Consider the following 6,909-nt stretch of genomic DNA (forward strand, 5'->3'; position numbering starts at 1 on the left):
GGACTCAATCAAATTACCTACTCAGGTGGCTATTATCAAAGTTAAGGGGCACGGTCCTAGGAACAGCCCACAGACTGTTGGCAACGCATTTTCGGATATGCAAGCAAAAGCTGCCGCTCTCTTACCCGTTGAACCAACCATACCAACTATGGTGACCAAACGCTCTCAACGTAAACAGTTACAAGAAGCATTGACCCTACAAGAACCTGAGGATCTACAACAGACTGAAGTTTTCTGTCGGACCCTGCGAGACCGCTTAATGACGATGTAGAGAATGTCTCCAAAGGATGAGGTGAAGCAATGGAAGACTGATGGGGCACGAATGGATAATGGTCTCTGGAAAAAGGACCGACTTGTGTGTCTCCCTAAGCGGATGTACCCTGCTATTGCCACATGGGCCTACACATCGAGGAAAGAATCAAGCCCTCGCACTGGTGCAAAAATTCTACTGGGCCCCGGGAATTTCCACAGTTTTGTCAGCGCTCAACCGTGCCTGTAATATCTGTCAGACTTGTAATCCCTGTCACCTTCAATGTGTGCCCCCGAAGCATCTTGCTAAGCCCGACTATCCTTTCCAAAGCCTCCAGGTGGACCATATCACGTTGCCTAAGTCTGGAAGGTATGAATACTGTTTGGTTGTTGTTGACATGTTCTCCAGTTGGCCGGAAGCATTCCCTGTTACCAACATGACTGCAAAAACTACTGCGAAGAAACTGGTGATGGAAGTCATATGCAGATATGGGGTTCCAGAAGTTGTTGAAAGTGACCAAGGCCCGGTCTTTTCTCATGTGTACCAAGAAGTTCTGACAATGCTTGGATCCACTGTAGCTCCATACTCCGTACCACCCACAATCCAGTGGGAAAGTTGAGAGGTTGAAGGGACAATTGACCAAAATGATGCAGGAGACTACGGCTCCATGGCCAGAGCTCCTACCCATTGTACTATACCACATTCATACTACCCCTATTGCAAAATATGGCCTGTCCCCATTTGAGATATTGTTTGGTACTAGGCCCCCAGTTGCAAATTTCCAGCCCCAGCAGTTATCAGAAGAAACTGACTGTGCTGTTCAATATGTTATTCTGCTTAGTAAAAGTCTTGCTAACACCTATGTTCTAGTTTTCTTTTCTTTTCTAGATTCAGCAGAAACCGACACCTGTCATAACCTGAAGCCTGGTGATTTGGTAGTCGTGAAGAGGCATGTCAGGAAGCACAGATCATAGCCCTTGTATGACGGTCCCTATCAAGTTCTCCTCATCACCCCTATATCAGTGAAACTAGAAGGAAGACTGACTTGGATTCACGCATCGCACTGCAAGCTGGTTAAACAAGCCAATAGCAAATGAAGGGGACATAATGTTTTGGTTTTTCGCATTTTCCATATTATTATTGGTAGAAGTTAAAGTTAGAAGATATTCAAAGACTCAGAGATCAATACGATAAAGACAATGATCGTACTAAGGACAGTTGGTGGTCAGACACCTTCTCCTTTCTCAATCCAGCCAATTGATTTAAGGGAATAGGGGGCTGGATAGCTGGGATCTTACAAAGCTTGTTACACATTGCTGCCTGTATCCTTGTTGTATATGTGATACTAAAACTTGTTCTTTGGTGTATTTCTGTATGTATTAGGAAATTCTGCACTAAGCCAGCTAATGATGATACCAAAGGTGTCGTTGCCCCTGCTCTTCTCTGCACCGATCTCAAAAGGCTACTTGATGAAGATGTTGAAGCCAAGCACATGGCTACCTACAAAAGATCCCCACCACCGTCATCAAAAATTGTTATTCATGAACTGCAGTATACAGGGGGGATGGGTGTGCCGCAACAGCCATGACTGATAACACGGCATCAGTCATGTGAAGACCAGTACCCCTCAAGCTGTTAGCTTGGGATAGCACCTCTGATGCTGCATATGTGTTAAAAAATTTATCTAGGGGGGAATGTGAAGGGTTAATACTAAAATCAGAGCTTACGTTTCACTTCTCCATTTCTCTGTAGGTTTCGTTTCTTAATTTTTGTTGTTGTAAGATAAATTTTTGTAGTTGGCATGGGCTGTCATGAAACCAGACTGTTCTCATCAGGTGCAAAGATAAGTGAGGCGGGGGTGTAAAACTCTGAAGAATATGCCATTATACTACTTTCTACGCTATTTAGGTATGGACTTATATGTAGTTTCCGGTTTTCTTGCAATATTATTGGCTTACAAAGTGAAATAATGCTATTGGTACTTGAGAACCTTGCATAATTAAGCAAAAGATTATAAAAGATGTGACTAAAATAAAGGGGCTTAGTGATCTGCCTCGATCCTCCCGTACAGAGACCCCCGTCTCCGTGTGGTTATTTGAGTTGCTAGCAACACTGGAATAATTTGAAAATCACTGGCTCAACCATGAAGGGTTAATTTAGCCCTCCCTAAATAGCTACCTCGACAATTTGATTACAACACAACTCCAGGAATTTTTCTCCAGGGCTGTGGAGTCGGTAAGCCAAACCTACGACTCTGACGCCTCAATTTCCCTTACACCAACTCCGACTCCCACATATATTGCTTATATTTAAATTTAAAATTTATTGTAGTACAATGTGAACATCAGACGTTTAATCATTTTTATGATACAATAATCAAAATATTTAGTTAGAACATAATATATATTTATTGGAATACATCTTTAGAACACAAAAAACTGTAATAAATTGTAAATATGTAATACACTATGTAATATCGTTTACATATATACAGTACAGACCAAAAGTTTGGACACACCTCATTCAAAGAGTTTTCTTTATTTTCATGACTATGAAAATTGTAGATTCACTCTGAAGGCATCAAAACTATGAATTAACACATGTGGAATTATATAATTCACAAAAAAAGTGTGAAACAACTGAAAATATGTCTTATATTCTAGGTTCTTCAAAGTAGCCACCTTTTGCTTTAATTGCTGCTTTGCACATTCTTGGCATTCTCTTCAAGAGGTAGTCACCGGAAATGGTCTTCCAACAGTCTTGAAGGAGTTCCCAGAGATGCTTAGCACTTGTTGGCCCTTTTGCCTTCACTCACCCCAAACCATCTTGATTGGGTTCAGGTCTGGTGACTGTGGAGGCCAGCTCATCTGGCGTAGCACCCCATCACTCTCCGTCTTGGTCAAATAGCCCTTACACAGCCTGGAGGTGTGTTTCCCTCTCCCTCAGAGTAGCGGTCATATACCGGCCCCCAGGCTCACCCACCCACTTCCTGGACCATTTCTCTGCCTGGCTGCCGCACTTCATGTCCTCAGAACTACCAACCCTTATCCTGGGAGACTTCAACATCCCCATTAACAGCCCCACTTCCACATCTGCATCCCAGCTTCTATCACTAACCACTTCTCTAGGCTTCTCTCAGCTCTCAACCTCTGAAACACACAAAGACGGTAACACCCTGGACCTGGTTTTCGCCCGGCTCTGCTCAATCTCCTACCTAGATAACTCACCGCTTCCCCTCTCTGACCACAACATTCTCTCCTTTACACTCACAAATTCTCGCTCACCCCAGCACCCTCCTACCTACCATTCAGTCAGAAATCTACAAGCCATTAACCCTCATACACTTTCAGACTCCCTACACTCATCATTGTCCCCAATCTCTTCTTTGTCCTGTCCTGATCTGGCTGTACATCACTTCAATGACACTCTTAGAAGCACCCTTGACCAAGTAGCTCCCCTCACCCTCAGAACCTCCAAACACAGAGTGAAACAGCCCTGGCTCACATCGCAAACCCGATTTCTCCAGCGATGCTCTAGGTGTGCTGAACGCTTATGGAGGAAAACACACACACCAGAAGACTTCATACACTTCAAATTTATGTTAAGGACATATAACTCTGCCCTTCACCTTGCCAAACAGACCTACTTCACCACCCTGATCTCCTCACTATCCAACAACCCCAAGAAACTTTTTGACACCTTTCACTCCCTCCTCAGGCCAAAAGCACAAGCCCCTATCACAGACATTTGCGCTGATGACCTGGCCTCCCACTTTATAGAGAAAATAGACAATATCCGTCAGGAAATCCGCTCCCAATCACCAAGTTCAGTGACTCCCATCCCTCCCTGCATTTCCCCTGGCTCACTCTCCACATTTGCTCCCATCACAGAAGAAGAAGTCTCCAGGCTCCTCTCCTCTTCTCGTCCAACTACATGCACAACCGACCCCATTCCCTCACATCTCCTCCAGTCTCTCTCCCCAGTCGTCACAACTCACCTAACTACAATCTTTAATCTCTCCCTCTCCTCTGGCATTTTCCCCTCCTCCTTCAAACACTCTATCATTACTCCATTACTAAAGAAACCCACCCTTGACCCATCCTGCACAAACAACTACAGACCAGTCTCCAATCTCCCCTTCATCTCTAAACTCTTGGAGCGCCTGATATACTCACGCCTTACCCGTTACCTCTCCACTCACTCCCTCCTAGACCCTTCACAGTCCGGTTTCCGCCCCCTACATTCGACAGAAACTGCACTCATCAAAGTGACCAATGACCTGACAGCAAAACGTAATGGTGACCATTCTCTGCTCATTCTTCTCGACCTTTCTGCAGCTTTCGACACTGTTGACCATCCTCTCCTACTCTCTAGGCTCCAGTCACTAGGCATTAAGGACACTGCTCTTTCCTGGTTCTCCTCCTATCTTTCCGACCGCTCCTTCAGTGTTCTGTTTTCTGGCTCCACTTCATCTCCTCTTCCTCTCACTGTTGGGGTACCTCAGGGCTCAGTCCTTGGCCCCCTTCTCTTCTCTCTCTATACAGCCCCAATTGGACAGACCATAAGCAGATTTGGCTTTCAGTACCATCTTTATGCTGATGACACACAACTGTACACATCATCCCCTGACCTTACCTCCGCTGTACTACAGAACGCCACTGACTGTCTGCAGTCTCCAACATCATGTCTGCTCTCTATCTGAAACTCAACCTCTCCAAAACTGAACTTCTTCTGCTCCCACCATCTACTAACCTCCCTAAATCTGACATTTCCCTCTCTGTGGGTGGCACCATAATAACACCCCGACAGCAGGTGCGCTGTCTGGGTGTTATGTTCGACTCCGATCTCTCCTTCACCTCCCATATACAATCTCTTGCCCGCTCATGCCGCTTACACCTAAAGAACATCTCTAGAATCCGCCCTTTTCTCACCATGGAAACAACAAAAACTCTCACTGTCGCCCTGATCCACTCCCGCCTAGACTACTGTAATGCTCTATTAATTGGCCTCCCTCTCACTCGACTCTCCCCTCTCCAGTCTATCCTTAATGCAGCAGCCAGGGTTGTCCATCTGGCTAATCGTTTCTCAGACGCGTCCGCTCTTCGCCAGTCGTTACACTGGCTGCCAATTCATTACAGGGTACAATTCAAAGTACTTGTTCTCACCCACAAAGCTCTCCACAGTGCGGCACCCCCTTACATCTCCTCCCTCATTTCTGTCTATCGGCCTAACCGACCGCTGCGCTCTGCAAATGACTTTCGACTAACCTCTGCCCTAATCCGTACCTCCCACTCCCGACTCCAAGACTTCTCCCGTGCTGCGCCAATCCTCTGGAATGCTCTACCCCAAAATATTAGGACCATCCACAATTTGCATAGTTTTAGGCGCTCGCTCAAAACACATTTGTTCAGAGCGGCCTATCACATTCAGTAATCAAAGTCATGTTTGGTGTGTGTAGCCCATTCACTATCTCCATCTAACCCCCACCCCCTGAAGATGGCTGGACCGTCATTGTAAATACATCATTGTAAATACAAACCTGTGCTTTGTATCCCCCCCACCTCATTGTAGATTGTAAGCTCCACGAGCAGGGTCGTCTTATTTCGCTTTAATTATTGTATTGTTAACGTTGTTACTTATGACTGTTGTGTTTGAAACTGTTCAACTGTAAAGCGCTGCGGAATATGTTGGTGCTATATAAATAAAGATTATTATTATTATTATTATTATTTGGGGTCATTGTCCTGTTGAAAAATAAATGATGGTCCAACTAAATGCAAACCGGATGGAATAGCATGCCGCTGCAAGATGCTGTAGTAGCCATGCTGGTTCAGTATGCCTTCAATTTTGAATAAATCCCCAACAGTGCCACCAGCAAAGCACCCCCACACCATCACACATCCTCCTCCATGCTTCATGGTGGGAACCATGCATGTAGAGTCCATCCGTTCACCTTTTCTGCCTTGCACAAAGACACGGTGGTTGGAACCAAAGATCTCAAATTTGGACTCATCAGACCAAAGCACAGATTTCCACTGGTCTAATGTCCATTCCTTGTGTTCTTTAGCCCAAACAAGTCCCTTCTGCTTGTTGCCTGTCCTTAGCAGTGGTTTCCTAGTAGCTATTTTACCATGAAGGCCTGCTGCACAAAGTCTCCTCTTAACAGTTGTTGTAGAGATGTGTCTGCTGCTAGAACTCTGTGTGGCACTGACCTGGTCTCTAATCTGAACTGCTGTTAACCTGCGATTTCTGAGGCTGGTGACTCGGATGAACTTATCCTCCGCAGCAGAGGTGACTCTTGGTCTTCCTTTCCTGGGGCGGTCCTCATGTGAGCCAGTTTCTTTATAGTGCTTGATGTTTTTTGCCACTGCACTTGGGGACACTTTCAAAGTTTTCCCAATTTTTCGGACTGACTGACCTTCATTTCTTAAAGTAATGATGGCCACTCGTTTTTCTTTACTTAGCTGCTTTTTTCTTGCCATAATACAAATTCTAACAGTCTATTCAGTAGGACTATCAGATGTGTATCCACCAGACTTTTGCACAACACAACTGATGGTCCCAACCCTATTTATAAGGCAAAAAATCCCACTTATTAAACCTGACATGGCACACCTGTGAAGTGAAAACCATTTCCGGTGACTACCTCTTGAAGCTCA

Source organism: Dendrobates tinctorius, unplaced genomic scaffold, assembly GCF_039654945.1.
Source record: "Dendrobates tinctorius isolate UK_male_01 unplaced genomic scaffold, ASM3965494v1 ptg000158l, whole genome shotgun sequence".
NCBI classification, from domain to species: domain Eukaryota; kingdom Metazoa; phylum Chordata; class Amphibia; order Anura; family Dendrobatidae; genus Dendrobates; species Dendrobates tinctorius.